Source organism: Lissotriton helveticus, chromosome 10 (assembly GCF_964261635.1).
Source record: "Lissotriton helveticus chromosome 10, aLisHel1.1, whole genome shotgun sequence".
NCBI classification, from domain to species: Eukaryota; Metazoa; Chordata; class Amphibia; order Caudata; family Salamandridae; genus Lissotriton; species Lissotriton helveticus.
In genome coordinates, this window is record NC_136071.1 from 1,120,986,679 (window position 1) to 1,121,005,237 (window position 18,559).

At 46.2% G+C, this 18,559-nt stretch overlaps 1 protein-coding gene across 3 annotated transcripts in view; it reads right to left on the minus strand.

Moving 5' to 3' along the window:
• POMGNT2 (protein O-linked mannose N-acetylglucosaminyltransferase 2 (beta 1,4-)) overlaps window positions 1-18,540 on the minus strand; it is a 140,856-nt gene extending 122,316 nt beyond the window's left edge. Inside the window, exon 1 of one of the 3 annotated variants that reach the window (XM_078663902.1) lies at window positions 18,427-18,540. The gene's annotated coding sequence lies outside the window, so the exon portion shown is untranslated. Of the gene's footprint in view, window positions 1-18,422 lie in introns of all 3 variants that reach the window. The other 2 variants (XM_078663904.1, XM_078663903.1) reach the window with 2 other exon arrangements.
• Between the last annotated feature and the right edge of the window lie 19 nt (window positions 18,541-18,559).

Below are 18,559 nucleotides of genomic sequence, written 5' to 3' on the forward strand. Positions count from 1 at the left end.
CCCTCCTACGCATGCTGTTTTCCGTCGAGACAGAAGTACGGGTAGGGGAGGCGGAGTGGCGCTCATTATTAAGAGGCACATTCCATGTACTATTCTGCCTGTGGATGACCTACCAGGCTGTGAGACCCTAGCCTTCTCCTTGGCCCTCTCCTCCCATCAATCCTGCTTGGGGCTCTTGCTTTATAGACCTCCTGGCCCTCTCGGCTCTTTTACCGAGGATTTGTTCTCGATTATTTCCACACTCAGTCTTAGGGCAAAACACTGCCTAATCCTAGGGGATTTTGACATCCACATGGATAAGGTTGAGGATCCTGAAGTGCAAAAATTCCTGGATATGACATCTTCGGTGGGATTTCATACGTACTTGCAGGCACCTACACACGAGAAAGGGCACATTTTAGATCAAATCTTCTCGACCGTTCCGGTGTCCCTCTCCTCCCTTGCCCCAGTCCTCTGGTCGGACCATTTCCTAGCGGACTTTGTGATAGTACATCATTTAGTGTCCGCTCGCAATGTGCAGCGGCAAATAGCACGTATGCCTAGAGCCTTCCACAAAGTCACCCCAGCCATGCTTACTCGGGCCTTAGAAACCTATCCTTGTGTTCTCACAGGCAGGTTGGAGGACGATGTAGTGTGTTTTCAGAACTGGCTCACCGCACGTTTGGAAGCCTTGGCACCACCCCGCCAGGTTAGATCAGAACTGGCAAGAGCGTCGGCCCCGTGGTTTTCTGCTGCCTTGGCTGGTAAGAGAAGGCACTGCAAGAGGCTGGAGAGAATTTGGCGGAGGCAGTATGATACATCTGCTAAGCAGTCTTATAGAGAAGCAGTGAGGGAATATCATCGGGAGATCACAGCAGAGAAAAAATCCTTTTTAGCTAAAAGGATTGTGGAAGCAGATAACTCCTGCAAGGAGATCTTTAAGATTGTTAAAGAGTTTATCTCTCCCTCCTGCTGTACTCCCACGTCTGTCTTCTCAGAACCATGGATTACGGAGCTTGCAGCATCTTTCACTAATAAAATTCGTACCATCCAGTCGGCCTTGCAAGGAGCTCATAACATCTCGGATTCCGGCTCTGTGGCCGACGGCTCTCTTAATCCCTGTTTACATTCATCTGCATTGGACACGGATACCTCGGGTCCTACCCTTGACTGCTTTCCTGTTTTAGAGCTTCATGCCTCGCTTGACCTCTTGTCCAACTTGAAATCTGGCTCTCCACTTGACCCTTGCCCCGCCAAGTGTCTTGCGACCTTGGCTCCTGCTCTTAACTCTATCATCAACCCTATTATCAACTCATCTCTGAGCTCGGGCAAAGTCCCCTCATCTTGGAAGCAGGCTCTAGTCCTTCCCCTTATTAAAAAGCCGAATGCAGATGCCAAATTGCATTCCAACTACAGGCCAATCTCGTTTGGCCAAAATAGCGGAAAAGCATGTACACACCACCCTAGCCAACTTTCTAGAGGTCAATTCCTTGTTACATCAGTCACAGTCCGGGTTTAGATCTAACCTGAGTACAGAAACCGCTCTACTCGAGGTGACCGAGGCTGTGAAGGAAACTTTGGACAGGGGTGGAAAGGCCTTGCTCATCATGCTTGATCTGTCGGCGGCCTTCGACACTGTTCCCCACGACATTCTCCTGACAAGACTCTGGGAGATTGGCCTGAGGGGAACATTGTTCGAATGGTTTCAATCTTTCTTGGCCTACCGCAGACAATCGATCTGGGCTCCCCCCTTCTCCGCCCTTATGCCGCAGCTTGAGGTGGGGGTCCCGCAGGGCTCCATACTCAGCCCCTCTCTTTTTAACATCTTCATGACACCTTTAGCGGCGCGAGTAGAGGAGCTAGGGGCTCAGATCGTCTCCTATGCGGATGATACACAGCTCCTGTTCACTTGTGACAGGGGCTGTGACTTCGATGGAGCGGCCATCCGGAAGTGTCTGGAGTTTGTGTTTGATTGGTTCGGGAAAAGCGGCCTCAAATGCAACTCAGACAAATCCGAGATATTGTTTTTTGGTTGTCCTGCCGACCCGAGATGGAAGCACTGGTGGCCTTCGGCCATGTTCCCCCCTGCCAGCGATTCTGTTACAGCTAAGAATCTGGGCATGCTGGTTGATAACACCCTCTCCTTCAAGGCCCAGGTAGCTGGCCTGACGGGGAAGTGCTTCGCCATCCTAAGGATGTTGAGAAAGTTTCTGCCGTACCTATCTTTGGAGCACAAGAAGATAACGGTGCAGGCCTTGATAGGCTCACGCCTAGACTATGCCAACATCCTTTATTTGGGTCTGCCTGAATATCTGCTGACCCGCCTGCAGGTAGTCCATAATTCGGCAGCCAGGGCAATCTTTGGTCTTACCAGAAGAGCCAGGGCTAGCAACCTCCTTGTTACTCTGCATTGGCTGCTGATTCATAAGCGCATCTCCTTTAAGACCGTAACCATAGCTTTTAAGGCGCTACACAATTTCGGCGCTGGCTGTCTGCAGCGAAGGGTCAACTTCTATCTTCCATCTAGACCCTTGAGGTCGGCTGCCCAGGCCAATGCAATCTTGCCGGCAGTAAGACGTGTTCGTTGTGGAGGTCGCTCTTTTAGTTACCTGGCCCCCCGTCTTTGGAACACTCTGCCCCTGACGTTGCGAACGTGCTCCAATTTGTCTACCTTTAGAAAGGGACTTAAAACTCATCTTTTTGCCCTGTAAGTTGTTCTTGTGGATTTTTAGTGCCGCTTTGGCTGTCTTGTTAGTTGCTGGTATTTGTGTAATGATCTACAGCGCCGGGACGCTCTTCGGAGCAGCTGAGCGCTTTACAAATCCCCCAGTAACATAACATAACATAACATCTTGAAAAGAAGAATAAAACTCTTAGTTATGAGGCTGAGGTCCTGCCTAGGAATGGCTGTTCATATTCCTGCTCCTTTCATTGGGGTCTGACCATTCATCTGGATCTCTATGTCTGAATCTGCAGTTTTAGCTTGTGTTGAAATGTCAAATCGGAATCGGTTTACAGGCGTGACCAGCCAAGGATAATGGCGACTCACTTTAAGATAGTTTCTCCAAGTGCTCGCGATTCTCCTATATACAGCCAACCCAGCACGGTAAAACAACAAAGAAGGGCTCCCCTAAGATCGTAGGAACTATCAACTCCATAACGTGTTAAATAAAACTCACCTCAATAGTAGTTATCGTATTGCCCTCAGAAAAAAGAAAATCTGAGTCAGGTCAGCAGGGATTCTAACATATGGATTGAATTTCATATGCAGATTTTTGAAGCGGATACATACCCTACTAAGCTTTCTTATTGGAACTTTTAACCTGCTGCTAAACCTAGGTCTCTACAACAAATGCAAACTCAGCTCTCTTAATAGGATTCAAACCTGTCAGCTACAATATACAAAGAGCACACTGCAGTAGATACATAAACCATCTTACCACTATTGGAAGCTGAAAACTGATGAACACATAAATCTTTGCATCAGGTACCTTCACCCACTGAGCAGTTGTATAAGCAGAAACACTTAAGATTGACGATATAAACCTTAATATAGCACAGTGGGTTACTGTTCATAGTGTGAAAAACTATGGGCAATTTGAAGGCCAAAGGTAAACATCCCGATGTGACCAAAAGGCTGCTTTTTGGACTCCCTAACCCACATATGTTTCTGCATCGTTCTAGACAGACCAGGCACATAGCTCTGGCACTGGGGGCGGCACACCAATCTATACTGGCTGCATGGGGAATGGAGAGAGTCCTGACTCAATTAAACTGGCTGCATAAGTTCTGGCCTATTTTGGGTGTGAGGAGACTCTTATGGACTTTGGCACAACAGGGTGAAGCAAACCAGGAGCTATGGAAGCCGTTACTCAGACTACTGTCACAAGAATTTACTGACCTAAATTTACCTACGGTTGCTCTGCCTAACGGCACAAACAGAGAGCTCCTGAGAGGGGGCGGTCAGCGAGATACAAGATCATCCCAGGCCCTTTCTCCTTTTTAGGTCTCGCCTAGCGACGCAGCGCATGCACTGCTCGCCTTGGCGAGATCTATTGTTGTGGGTTTTGCGTCCAAAGGGGGACAGGAGATGTGCACTTGCCCGGACAGCCGATGTGCATGCTCACGGCATGTCTTCTCTGGCGATCTCAGCTTGCACCCCGACAGCAGATGTGAATACTGATGGCGTCGCACGCGTTCCCACCGCGCTTTCACTATCACTCAAACAATGCCCCCGCTGCACTTGTGACACAGAGTGCCACCTGTGTAACCAAGAATGTGAGGACTTCAAGGTCGCAGAGGCACAACGAGGCTGCTGCTGATTTGCCTGTATGCTAGAGTTCAACAACTTCAGGTAGGTCTGGGGCTCGTGCTGGCTTGCAGGAGAGCCCCTGTCTGTGCGAGGGAGGGTGAATGCTTGAGTGTCGGAAGAGAGAAAAGAGCACTGCTTCATGTCCTGGGCCTGCTGATTTGCCTGTATGCTAGAGTTCGACATCTTGAGGTTGGGCTGAAGCTCGTGCTGGCTTGGGTGGAGCCCCTATCTGTGTGAGGGAGGGTGAATGCTTGAGTGTCGGAAGAGAGAAGAGAGCACTGCTTCATATTTAAATATGGATTCTTTCGGAGTTTTCTGTAATTGTGTTTGCTAAGGAACTTGTGCTTCGGTTCTCTGTGGTTTTAATTTAGGAATTCTTTGGAAAATTCTAAGTGTTCTTGGGATGGTTTTCACTTTGTATATATATGTTTTCCTTTCAGAAATTAAGAAATGCCGTCTTTTCTCGTTTTAGTGGTCTTCAGGTAAGTTAACACGGCAGGTGGTAACATACTGGACTACAACCGCTTTACAAGCTGGTCCTGGCCTGCCTCCCCTTGACTTGGTGTCCGTCTGTGCAGGGAAGACTGACCTACTCCCGGAGACGAGAGATTCCTTTCTGTTACACATCCGACATGCTGAGCCAGCCCACAGAGACTGCATTTTCTGCTTCGCATGTGCCACGTAATCATTCGTAGAAATAATCACCTGGAAATGTCTCATAAATGTGACAGTACTCAAATACGGATTGTCTGTCAATGAGAGACGCCCTGTAAACTTCTCCCTATCTTTCTTTTTGTCAGTTTTACGCCGAACGAAATATGTTAACTTCATTAACATCTCTGTTTTTGAATCCCTTTTTGAACACAAGGAATCCTTTGAACTGTTTTCGCTCAGAAAATAGATCACCGAGCATTAGACCAATGGACCTTGTGCAATGTACCTCCACCCGCGCCAGAGCATCTCTTCTTTTTGTGATTTAAAACATCCTAACCTTGGTATTTTCTGGTCATTTTCCGGACGCTCATTTCCACCCGCGACCCAAAATCGTCTGTTGTGTCTGTTCACTTCAACAGCCCATTTAGTTGTCAACAGAGACCCTGGTATTAGTATATTCATTGTACACTTCCATTAGCCTGTTATTTATATCACGACATTTCAAATATGGACCGATTATGTAGTGCTTAGTTCGCAGATCTTTTGATCTGAGGGCACACCGCACCCTAGGCATGGTTAACCCCTGGATTTGAGGCCGATTTAAGAAAGAATTCTCATATGTTGATGCCACGTACAGTGTGCCATGTTTTAAGGACACTGGTGCTCTGCAAAAGAGAGTCCAGCCAGGATATTGGACTTTACATCCTACACCTGGACCGGAAGTGCAGAGTAGAGCAGGGCATTCCAGCGAGGGAGAGTATCATGACGTATGGATGGAGACCATCTCCCTCAATAACAAGCATTTGCAATGCAATAGGTCTCGCATTTACACGAGTTTAAGCTATTGGCATTCTAAATGACTATGCTTTTTATTTTATGTTTTAAAAACAAAAACAAAAATAAAAGACATTGTTATTTGCAATGTCAATAGCTCAAACTTGCGTAAATGTGCGACCTATTGCATTGCAAATGCATGTTGTTGTGGTTATTAGATTGCTGTCTTGGTACCCGAAACAGGGGGCGGGTGAGTGTGGGGGGGATGGGAGTTAATGTAAACATTGATCGAGTGGTCTTATATAATGGCATAAAGAGGTGATTTATTCTGTATGCAAGGCCTGATGCTTGGTTCCAATAAACAAATTTAAACCATAAATAGGAGTGTCAACTACTTGTTGGACCTTCTTTAGGGTAATCGCCCAGCATTTTGTGCTCATTTTTTAAGTTGCCCTCATTTGGAAGGTTGAAATGTATTGGACAGAAGAGACAATCCGGAGAGGCATAGCTGGAATTAGTCACTTTTTCAAGTTCATTGATTGTGAAATAATAAGTCTGTTGAGAGTTTTAGTTATGTTTTACAGAAAAATATCTTTTTTCCTGCATGGACCCTTTAAATGATCCCTTTTCAATTAAATGCTTATATTACTAACCAACAATTGCATTACTCCGTGTCCTACTCTCGCTTATTTCCATTACACAATGAGGCCCCTGTGCCTCGTAGACACACCCCCTACAATATTAAAAGGCCTTCCCCCTCCACAACTCCTGTATGTACCAAGACGCCGTAGACACAGTTGGCCTCACAACTGAGCGGGAGGGAGGGCTGTGATTGAGATAAGCGAGAGTAGGACACAGAGTAATGCAATTACCGGTAAGTAATATACGCTTCGCCCCCTCGTCCCTCTCGCTTATCTCCATTATGCAATAAGACATACCAAGCCAAAAAAAGGCCAGGACAGCTGTACAATTTCATGCTGAGAAATACCCCCAAAAATGCACAGAAATGGTCAAACAAAAAATAAAGACAGGCCAATCCCAAAACAGTGGACAGAATAGTAAAGCCAAAAACTTGACCCTAAACACTCAAAATAAAGGAACTAGAAAAGACAACTACAGCCAGCAAGCCGACGGTACCATCACCAGAAAAAACACTTGCAAAATCAGAAGGCGTAACCCCACAGATGACAGAGGCACAAACAGGGAATACTGGAGAGCTCGCAAAACCAGATGCAAATCCCACGAGGGACACACCACCAGAGGGAAAGGACATAGAGGGGTCAACCCCTTAAAGATCCTGGAGATCAGATTTAGATCAATCACCAAATCCCCCAAGGAGACCGGAAAGCCGAAACAACTCAACCTAGAGGGATTCCAGCACCTGAGGCAGGGAAACAGAAAGCGGAGCCACATGCAACCGATCACACCAAGCCTGAAATGACACACAATGTTGAGCTTAAGACCCAGCAGAAATCTTCCAAACACCAGCATAGCAGAGGAGACAGAGGCCAAGAGACCCAGGACATGAACCAACCCCGGTGCAATCGCTAAAACGTCAACATGGGATTCCCCAGAGAGGGCACCAGGAGACACAGAAACCACAAGGGAGATAGAACCAATGGAAGCTGCCACTCCACACCCTCCATCGATACCAGTAACAGCACAAACCAGGCAGAGCGGGACCATGCTGGAGACAGCCGAACATCAAGGGCCAAGGACACATTAGAGCATTCTACCCTGAAACCGACTAAATGTGGCAAACACCTGGGGAAAAAGCAACCACATCCAAAGCTAGAGCAACAAAACAGGAGCCGACAATAGAGCCAGCAGATGCAAAGAAACTACAGCACCCATGACTCCTGGCAACAGCACACAAGGCCCAGAACCAGGTCCCAAAAGAAACCCAATCCTGAGAAGGAAACAGGCATGACCACCATGCACTGTATATATTCATGCTGAGATTCACTGGCTGCGCATGGGAACAATAAAGGGGAAGACTAGCCCCAACGGCCAACAGGCACAGATACAGGATGAAGGAAACCCCCACAAACGAACAACCACCAACAAGGGAGTCCTTATCCTGGCACAACCCCAATTGATGAACTCTCAGTCCAAAGGAAGGACAGAGAACCCCAGAACCTCTGAAGACAAGGACCAACAGGAAGGCACGCATCCCACTGAACAAACGTAGTCAAGGAGACTGCAGGAGACCATAGAGGGAAAGAGCAGCTGCAAGGACTGCTCCTAGGATGGAATCAATGCCACCTAGTAAATGAGATGCTACAGAACCCACACTTGACAAACACCCCTAAAAACAACAGTACCGGGATCAGCTGTTCTATCACCCACAAGACTCGTATTCACAAGACAACCAGAGTCAGGAGTGCTGATTCAATGGCCCCGCCCAGGTAGTGACAAACTTCTGCCAACCATGCCCGGGCAAATGTTGCATCCTACGGAAAGAACAGAAACAGGACCCCACACACGGAATCAAAGGACCCCACCCCGGCATCCGAACAAGATCAAAGTTTAGAAGATGCACAGGAACCGGACCCGCCAGACCAGGAGAATCACCTATCCTGGAAGAATACCGACCAGGGCCGGAACCGGAGGGATCCATGAGCCAGCATAGCAGAAGAGGGCGAGACAGATGCTGGCAAAGTACAGCCACCAACACAACAGTCAGGAAACTAGCCAGTAGGGCCACCTGGACCAAGGCATTTGACACACCAGACCCCACGGCTAGGCCTATGCCCAAGCCACAAAACCCAAGCACAAAGGACGAAGTTATCACCGCCATCTCGAGCACCAACCAGATGCCGCGAAAGATCACTGTAATCCACCACCTAACTCACAAACCACAAGACCCGATGGTCAACAGAAACCTGGAGTAAAGAGAATCAGCCAAAAAGGGGAGCCAAAATGGAAACTGGGACCAAACGGGGCAACATCTCTCCCTCCTTCCAACACCAAGGACTTGCGAAGAAAGCGGGGAACCAGGTCACGCTCAGGTCCCCCAGATCCAAGATCACCACCAAAATCAATAGGTGGAATTTCACAGCCAGTGCCGTAGGTAAATGCTGAAAAACACCTCAGCAGCTCCTTCCACCGTAGGCAGCACCAATCCCAGAATAATGCCTAAATTACAAATAATTCCCCAGAACATCATAGAGGATTAACTACCCACCAGGCACCACATGCCTCAAAGGGACAGACCCAGCCGATAATGAAGAATCCGGATCAACCACTACCTGGACCCAACGCCACAAACAGAACGCAAGGAAGACAAGGTACTATCGACAGCAGCAGGTCGGGGTTGGTAAAATACTGCTCCTCATGCACGGCAGCAAAGACAACAGAAACTTACCGGGCAGTGGAAGAAGGGGTGAGGGGTCAGAGGCTCCAGCTGCCCCCAGGATTGCGAAAAGTTTCCTCCCCTGTATGCTCCCAGAGCCCCAGGTGTGGAACGGGCAGAGAGGGGCTCCTCGAGGTGGGGACGGCACCTTGGTCCTCCCCTCCAGGGCTCGCCGCCCTGCTCTGCAGAGCCAGCACGCAGGGCTTCCTTCCCTCCAACCTGGGCTACAGGAGGAGAGAAATTGTTTCCACTGCAAACAAAAAGAGATGGGGAAGGAGGGAGAGAGACATCGTGGGCTCGGCGTCAGCAGAGGCTGCGGAGAGAGCGCAGAGGCTCAGCAAGGAGGTCGGAGTGGATAGAACATGGAGGAAGAGGATAGGAGGGAGCAGGAGTGAACTGCAGAATGAGGCAAAGAGAGAGTGACAAGGGGTCTTGGGGTGAGGCCAGAGGCACAGCGTAAAGGGCTCATCTCCGTAACATTTATTTGCAGTGAGTGGACAGTCAGAGTGAAACAACAGTGAGTACGAAGAGCAGGGCTGACGAGGGTCAGACGCCGACGGGGTGGAGTAGTTGGGACTTGCGGTAAGAGGAAAGGTGTTGAACGTGTGCCCAAAGGGAAGGCTGTTAATTAAAGGAATCAAAGAACAACAGTGTGAAGTTAACGGGATGGGATCACAACGTTAAAGAAACTTGGAGGAGGTGAAATAGGGGGTAAAAGGGGTCTCAGCTGAAGAAGCAGGAAGGAGGAGACATACAAGTCAGGGAGAGGTGCTCAAATCTTATTGGTGGAGTGGAGGGTGGTTTTTTATATTTGCATCGCGCCATCACTTTAAGTGAAAGTGCGATGCAAAAATAAACAAGCGGCTGAGTGAAACCGATGTGTTCTCACTTACACGCCCCTTTGAGATAAGAAATTCCTGCACAACAGCCGTGAAGCTAATGACCCAGTCCGGATGGGCCGTCCAAAAGGGAGACAGGGCGGTAACCAAGAAGCATCCTTTTCAACCGTATAGCATAAACGCTGACGCGACCCAATAAAAATGATGGGTAGGGCTTCAAGTCCCCTTCTGGAATATCCTCTCCCACAATATGTCTAGCAGAGCAAGCGGCGCATGCGCGCTGCAACGCTAGGCGAGACCTAACGAGGACAGACCCATGTTCCAAATTCCCAGGTAATGATTGACGTGCCCAGAAACACCGGATGCAGAGAAGATGCTGGGACTAGAAACCCCTACCCCAGGCCCAAAAGTCAGCAGCACGTACCAACTGTCCACCACACTAGTCTAAGAGAGACCAATAACTCAAAGGTCCCAAGAAAGTACAGACTGGAACGAACGGCTGATCGAGAAGCCAGAGGGAAGGACGTCGATTGCGGATCCTCTTTTTACCAATTTTAAGGATATAAAACTCAATAGAAGAGTCCCTCAATTAAACAAAAAGGGCCAAAGGAGGAACAAGCACAAACTTCTAAAACTCCAAGAATTAAGAAAGGAAGTTTTAACATTAAATCCTCCTTCCAACAACTCACCCAAAAATAATAGAGCAAATACTTCGCAACTTGGCATAAGATCGGTGAAGAAAAATCATACTGAGTATTTTAAGAAATGCCACATCATAAGATGAAGCCGTACCCAAAGAGATTATAAAGTGATTGACCTAAGGAAGTGAAAACCCCAGAGAGCTTTAATCAGCAGTTAGCCCACAGGATTTGAATAATACACAGGCTACAGACTGAAGGAGGTCTGTTCAAGAGACCAGTTAGAAGTTTTAATATTTGAAATAAATGTCCTGAAGAAGGTGATGATATTGTAGAACACCGAAACGCAGCGTCGACAATTTGTTTCATTATAATATCATTCTTTCAAGTGTATATTTGTTGTATAAATATGTTTTTTATTTCTATTTCTCAAATGTATATGTTTTAATAATTAACATGATCAGTTGTTTTTAACTTTTTATGATGATTATTACAATGTACTGGTGATTGAATAATAATAAAAAAAAGATACACATCGTATTCTGTTGTATAGTTATATGTGACTCGCCCCATGTACACAATCTTAATGTATAGGATACAAGTTTTGTAAATTTGGTAACCTGTGCAAACTTTGATTCCACACCATCCCCCTCTTTTATCTGAGAACAGGGACTTTAAAGGAGATTATTCTCCTCCTAATATATGATCCGGAAAAGGAAATTATTTGTTCTTTGTTGTTTAAACAGACTGGAACGAACACCTGTCACAGAGATGAATTCAACACGAGAACCCCAAGACACAACCCTGAACCAAAGCTGCAGGCTATCAGAAGGGAGCCACGACAACCGAGAAGTACTCAGTACTCACCCTGGCCAGAGAAAAGCAAAGCAGACCTCTGGCTGGGCAAATAGAGCAGCGGTGCAACAAAAAAAATGCCACAGCATGCAGATGGCACCCCGCTCGCTGGCACCAGGGGAATCCCCCGATGACGTACACCAGAATCAAAATACCGGCACTTGCACCATGATGGAAGAATGCCAACCACGGGCCAAAAACCACAAACAATACAGACCCCAAAAAGCCTCTGTAAACCTGCCACCCACTCCGGAGCAACACACAGAGCCATGCATGCCGATCAGCTGAGTGCCGAGGAGACACCGTAACCCACACAAACCATGTTGTCCACTCCAGCGGAAGGAAGGCACCACAGCCCTCCAATCGGATGGACATCAAGCAAAGTAGATGTAAAGAAAAAGCCATGCTCTAACAATGAAATTGAGCATACACAACCATTGAATCACCAGGAGTCAAACCCAAACCACTAGGCAGAGCAACTCTAACCGCACATCTCAAGTAACCAAGCCTGCTTAAATGCTCCGAAAATAGGAGGCAAACAGACAGAACGTCCAAAAACAAACAAAACTGTCGCCTCGCAGAGAGAGAAAACCCCCTGCAAAAGGACTTGGAGCAGCTGGGCAATTTTTAGAGAATGAATATCTTATATGGACAGTATCCATGTTTTTAAAAAATGCAGTTAAATACAGAAAAAATATTTTTATTTTTAAAAAGGATTTTAACATTGTGTATTGCGGTTGTCAATTCAAATGATGTATGATATTCCGTGCTTTTCGGATTTTCTTGGAAGAAATTGAATGAAGCTTGTTTGAATTGAATTGAATTGTTGTGCTTTTGTCAACAAGCTGGGAGAGGTGGGTAGCAACAAGAAGAGTGCAGGGGAGCAAGGATGAGGAGAATGCAGCACATGCGGTACAGCAAGGAAACACGTCACTCACATAGCGTGCTCAAACCCAAAAAAACTTAGTTCACTAATCTGAACGTGGAAGGATAAGAGTCATTCTGGCAGAAGGATGGCAAGAAAGCAATGCTTCAGGAAAGAAAAGCCATTAAATAACAAGCAATCGAGATTAACAAGAAAGCTAGCAAATTATGATCAACGGGCTGAACCTAAATCCACTCTATATATTGGTATTGTATACAACAGGCTTTCGACAACAAACAGCTAAATGCTGTACTTAGACAAGACCTAAAAAATGTACCTCTGAAAGCTACAAACGGGGGGCAGGGAAAAGGGAATGACGTTTTGAAGGGCAGATTTGTAAGGGAAGGAGTCAATACACAATTGGCATATGGTCTACCAATATGTATGCATTTGTTTTACTTCTGCAACCCAAACAAAATTAAAACAAGGAAAATGCGCTAGTACAGTTGTTATGGCCAAATTTAGTGGTTACAAACAGACCCCATTTTAAAAAAGCTTAAAATGTTAAAGCAGCAACAGATCTAATGATATATTCAGCAAGTAGAAAACAGCTTATAGTTCTCAAATTTCATTCAGAGACCTGTGTGTGATATGCTGGTTACAGGTTAGTTTAGAGGTTTAATGACTGTTTCTGAGATTGTTGTGCCACCTACAGGTTAACCTGCAAGAGAGAACTATGAATCATTAGAGGTTTTAACTCAGTCTTTCCTTCTGCTAAGGATGATGAAATGTGAAACATTGAATTGTATACTGATCACGTTCTATTAATTAGGGCCATAAAGGCAATTATTTTGGATCACAGGCTATTTAAAGTGTCATCATTTGTCTAATTAAATGAACAGACCATAACACCTTACATCAATACATATTGTGAGAAACTAAAATGCTTTCATATTTAAATGTATTCCTTGTCCAACATATTAAGTGTGTGCTTGCTACCCCTCTCGGGCTGCTAGCAAGGCGAGGTACCGTCCAGATGTGTTTACTTTGACTTCACACACCTGTCCTCAAATGGGACACAACTTAGTTAAAACATTCTATTAAGTGTGGCACTTATAACATAGTATGTTGGCACTGGAGGGTGTTCAATACACGCAGCCGCTTAATGATTTGATTTAATTATTTATAGAGTGCCTGAATAACCGCGACGGGGTATATCCGCGATGTCGGAATGCTACTGCCAGCCACATAAAAGAAACGATTAGAATAGTAGGGTTTTGAGGAGTCTTCTAAACTGTAGATGATCAGGGCATTGTCGCAGGTGTACAGGGAGTGCGTTCCAGAAAGTTAGAGCCAGTTGGGAAAAAGCTTTACCCCGCTCTTTTTTATAGCGAGGAGCAATGAGAAGAGATTTGGACCCTGATCGGAGAGACCTGGGCTGGAAGTAGTTAGTAAGTTTCTCCGCTAAATAACTGAGGCCTTTGCCATGCAGAGGTTTGTGCACAGTGCAACAGACCTTAAACGTATCTGCATCTGCACTGGCAGCCAATGTAGCTGTCGCAGAAGAGGGAGGGAGGCTTTTGGAGGGGAAAGATCAACTACTAGGCGAGCTGCAGTGTTCTGGGCTACTTGCAGCATGTTTAAAGATGCTTCATTTGCTGAAATCAGCAGGGAAATGGAACAGTCCAGTCGGCTTAACACTAGTGCCTGGATAAGTGTTTTCAGTGTGTTTAGGGGCAAAAAGGAAAATACCTTCCTTAGGAGACCAAGCACATGAAAGCATGACCCAACGGTAGATGTAGCGTGCTCTTTCATTGTCAACTTCTGGTCCAGACGAACACCCAGATTTTTAACCACTTGTTTGGGAGTCGGTGCAGTGCCTATTTCCTCAGGGGGCCACCTCGACAGTGCCTCGCCAAAAGCATAATCTCTGTTGTCCCCGCATTAAGCTGGAGGGAGTGGTTTTGCATCCAGCCTACAATGGTACGCATATCCTTCGAAAAGGTAGACTGGGCTTTAGGATTCTTCTTCTCAAAGGAAAGTAGGTCCTGAGTATCATCAGCATAAAACAAAGGAACAAATCCTAAATTTCTTAGTAATCCATCTTAGGGAGCAACATAGATGTTAAATAAGGTGGGTCTCAAGCAGGAACCCTGCGGTACTCCCGAAGTCAGTTTAGTAGTCTTTGAAAGGAAAAGGCTGAGATTTATAGTTTGTGTTCTGTCAGACAGAAAATGTGTCATCCATTTCAGAGTGCTCCCTTGGAGGCCAATTTCCCCAAGTCTCCTGAGCAGAGTCTGATGGGAGATAGTGTCGAAGGCTGCCGATAAGTCAAGCAACACCAGAAGCACCGTTTGTCCGTTGTCCAGGGGCATTCTAATGTTGTCAGTAACTTCAATCAGAGTAGTCTCCGTATTATGTCTGGGACAGAAGCCTGACTGAGATGAATCGGGGCAGTTTGAGGCTTCGACAAAATCAGACAGACGTCTAGTCATATGCTTTTCTAGTATCTTGCTCAGGAGAGATAGCAATGAGATGGATCGATAATTGGATAAGTCCTCCTTAGGGGCTTTAAGATTTTTGCGGATGGGAATTATTTGTGCTGCTCTCCATGCGGAGGAGAGGAGACCCTTTTCTATAGAACAATTCAAGATTGAGCAAATTGGGGCCGCAAGGGGAGAGGGGTTGGCCTAACGGCTAAGGCGCTCGACCTCCGACCTGGGGAACTTGGTTCGAGTCTCGGTAACGACGCCAAAAACCCCCTGTGATTCTGGGCAAATCACTCAATCTCCCCGTGCCTAAAAATGAAAGTGTGTCCTCATGTAACGTAACTGGTGCTCTGTAAAGCGCTCTGATAACTGATTTGGTTCGGTTCAAGTTCGCGCTATATAAAACTCTCTAAAAAAAAAAAAAAAAGTTGTTTGGCAAGAATTGAGGTGGTCTTGGCTGGGATGATGTCCAGCGGGGAGCCTGATTTTATAGTTTTAAGTAGCACATCTATATCCTCGGACTTGAGTGCCATGAATGTATCTAACCTCTGCGCATTGTCTGTAACCACAGGATGGTTTGCCAAGGAGTCAATCTGAAGACTTCCAGCTGAAGTGATTTTGTTATAAATCAATTCAATTTTCTGGGTAAAGCGTATTGCTAGTTTGTCGCATAGGGCCTGAGAGGGCGTTTCTTCTTTATCGCATGCATTGGGGTTGGTGATTTTTTTTTATCTGATAAGAGGCTTTTGAGGGCATTCCCTGCCTGTTCAAGTTTATGCACTATGTGGGTTCTGCAAGCAGTTTTAATGATTTTATGGAATTGGGCCAGTGCAAATGTATATATTTCTTTATCCTGTATGTCATGTGACAGACGCCAGAGTTGCTCCAATTTTTTACAACTGCTCTTTTCTATTCGGGGTTTGGAGAGAACTGAGCTGTCTGAGGACACCTGGCTACGATGGAGCATTTTTTCAGCGGGACCAGACGATCAATAGTGGTTTTATTAGTAGTGTTAAAGCAGGCCAGGCATTCCTCAACGTTGTCTGCGTCAGAATTCTGGTCACAGACTACTACTCCTACTGGCAAAAGAGCATTTAAATGTTGCTTGTGATAGTCTTAGCATAATGTACCGAGCAGCCTATAGGCGCCTGCGATGGGCCCCTCCCAGGTCAAACAGGATTACTTTAGAAGCCATCCCAGAGTCATTGGATGATCATCCAACTACCTTAGAAGTCATTTACACGTCATCAGACATCATTAAGCTCTTGAAGTCATCAGCAAGCTGCATAAGCTCCGCCTGATGATTAGAGGATGACTTGAAAATGAGTATCTGATGACTTTAGTAGGTGTCATTATTCGTGATGATTTAAGGATGACTTGAAAAGGAGTACCTGGTGACTTTAGTAGGTGTCATTATTCGTGATGATTTAACGATGACATGAAAATTAGTATCTGCTGACTTCAGAAGGTGTCATTATTCCTGATGATGACTTGTAAATGACTCTCCGATAACTTTACAAGATGACATTGTTCCTGATGACTTTGGGGTGATTTGAAAATAAGCATCTGAATACTTCAAAGGTACTATTGTGTTTTCAATAGGATATTTTTGCGTCTGGTGATTTTAACAGGAATTGCTTGTCTATTTAAAGAGCACGTCCACCACTTTGGTTTCAGTTTTCCAGAAAAATGCAAACTGTTGGATAATTGCACAATGAATTGCAGATAAACGTCTGACATCCTGCAGCTGGGAGCCCCAAAACCCAAACACACCCTGAACCCCCAAATTAACCCTTGCACCCCAAAACCCAAACACACCCTGAACCCCAATATTAACCCTGGCACCCCAAAACCCAAACACACCCTAAACCCTAAAATTAACCCTGGCACCTCAAAACCCAAACACACCCTGAACCCCCAAATTAACCCTTGCACCCCAAAACCCAAACACACCCTGAACCCAATATTAACCCTTGCACCCCAAAACCCAAACTCACCCTAAACTCTAAAATTAACCCTGGCACCCCAAAACCCAAACACACCCTGAACCCCCAAATTAACCCTTGCACCCCAAAACCCAAACACACCCTAAACCCTAAAATTAACCCTGGCACCCCAAAACCCAAACACACCCTGAACCTCCAAATTAACCCTTGCACCCCAAACACATCCTAAACCCTAAAATTAACCCTGGCACCCCAAAACCCAAACACACCCTGAACCCCCAAATTAACCCCTGCACCCCAAAACCCAAACACATCCTGAACCCCCAAATTAACCCTTGCACCCCAAACCCAAACATACCCTAAACCCTAAAATTAACCCTGGCACCCCAAAACCCAAACACACCCTGAACCCCCAAATTAACCATTGCACCCCAAAAACCCAAACACACCCTGATCCCCAATATAAAATTAACCCTGGCACCCCAAAACCCAAACACACCCTGAACCCCCAAATTAACCCTTGCACCCCAAAACCCAAACACACCCTAAACCCTAAAATTAACCCTGGCACCCCAAAACCCAAACACACCCTAAACCCTAAAATTAACCCTGGCACCCAAAACCCAAACACACCCTGAACCCCCAAATTAACCCTTGCACCCCAAACACACCCTAAAATCAACCCTGGCACCCCAAAACCCAAACACACCCTGAACCCCCAAATTACCCGTTGCACCCCAAAACCCAAACACACCCTAAACCCCCAAATTAACCCTTGCACCCCAAAACCCAAACACACCCTGAACCCCAATATTAACCCTTGCACCCCAAAACCCAAACACACCCTGAACCCTAAAATTAACCCTGGCATCCCAAAACCCAAACACACCCTGAACCCCCAAATTAACCCTTGCACCCCAAAACCCAAACACACCCTGATCCCAATATAAAATTAACCCTGGCACCCCAAAACCCAAACACACCCTGAACCCCCAAATTAACCCTTGCACCCCAAACACACCCTAAACCCTAAAATTAACCATGGCACCCCAAAACCCAAACACACCCTGAACCCCCAAATTAACCCTTGCACCCCAAACCCTAAAATTAACCCTGGCACCCCAAAACCCAAACACACCCTGAACCCCCAAATTAACCCTTGCACACCAAACCCAAACACACACTAAACCCTAATATTAACCCTTGTACCCTAAAACCCAAACACACCCTAAACCCTAAAACTAACCCTGGCACCCCAAAACCCAAACACACCCTGAACCCCCCAATTAACCCTTGCACCCCAAAACCCAAACACACCCTGAACACCCAAATTAACCCTTGCACACCAAACACACCCTAAACCCTAATATTAACCCTTGTACCCTAAAACCCAAACACACCCTAAACCCTAAAATTAACCCTCAAACCCCAAACCCAAACATGCTCTAAACCCTTAAATTACACCTGGCCCCCCAAACCACAAACCCACCCTCAACCCTAAAATGACCATGTACGCCCTAAAATCCAAAAGCCCTACAAACCCCCAAACTGTTTATGAATGCGGAATGCCGGGAGGCGCTGCTGTGATTGCAAATGATACTTTCTGTACCCCCAGGCTGCACTTCCTTCATAGAGTATTTCCATAAACACATAGTTTAGTGGAAACCGATTGTTAGACTCATTAGATAACTGCGGACAGAACAATGCCAAAATCACCTACTGTAAACCATCAGTCTGCCGGCTGGCTGGGACTCGAACCACAGGTCCTCAATGGAGAGCAGCTCTCTCACCTTTGCATATACCTGAAGCCGGAGGATTCCTCTTGCAAAAGCCTACGCACATCAGGGAGCGCC